This window comes from Aplysia californica, unplaced genomic scaffold, assembly GCF_000002075.1.
Source record: "Aplysia californica isolate F4 #8 unplaced genomic scaffold, AplCal3.0 scaffold00271, whole genome shotgun sequence".
Classification (NCBI taxonomy): Eukaryota; Metazoa; Mollusca; class Gastropoda; order Aplysiida; family Aplysiidae; genus Aplysia; species Aplysia californica.
Window position 1 is genome coordinate 919557 of NW_004797541.1, and position 1029 is coordinate 920585.

A 1029-nucleotide genomic window follows, 5' to 3' on the forward strand; every position below is an offset into this window, starting at 1 on the left:
AGGGGTGGGAGACAGGGAAGGGGGTAGGGAGGAGGGGGAGGCCGAGAGGAGGTAGAGGGTGCAACAAAGGGGTGGAGAGAACAGAGAAAGAAACAATTCATCAGATCTATGATGCAGGTAACACTGATTTTTGCCTATTTTTCAAACACTTCGCTACCTCAGAATTACAAAGTTTTATCAGCTCAGTAACTAGTTTTGAGAAATTTGACGTAAAAAATTCTGATTTTCACATCATTTCAAGCTTTGTCTAATGCATTTCTTTGAATATCTTGACAACGACTTCGAATAATCTCACGATTTTGATACAGCAGATAGAACATTTGGTTTCTGGCCTCATGGTCTTAGTAACTCGAAACAGCTAAAAATGTAGGACAGAACTTTGTAATTAGTTCTAAGATAGCGACATACAACTGGCCTTTAGTAAGGTAACAAACTCATATATAAAATCAAAACACTTCAAAATTAAAACATATAAGGAGAGTATATTTTTATGAACTTGGCTCCGAAAAACCCACATATATACATTCAGCCAAAATTTAGTTCAGCTGACGAACTTTAAGAAACTAGCATTGATTAGAAGTTTTATCAGACCAAATTTACAACTGTTTGTTCACACATTCTGCTCAAAGTTATTGTTATTTTTTTGCCATATCCCAAACCTTGTACTATCAGAGATAATACTTGCTAATTTGTGGCGCTTTAGACTTTGTTTGGATGACAAACTGAGAAAACAATACTACAATATAATATAACATATAAAAAAAATAAGAGTTAGTATAATGTGAAAGTCTCACGTTGTTTTGTTTCATTTACGGGACAACAGCGAAAAGGTCAAAAGAGTCTTGACAAAGGCACTGATATTTTCATTTTCAGAGGACAGTTTTTAAAAAATGCACTGTATTAACAAGATGTAGATCTATTTTTAGTTCAATTTAAGCAAATACAAGAGTGGTCAACTTGTCAAGGGATGGCATAATAATATTATTACAAACGTTATTATTATTATTATTATTATTATTATTATTATTA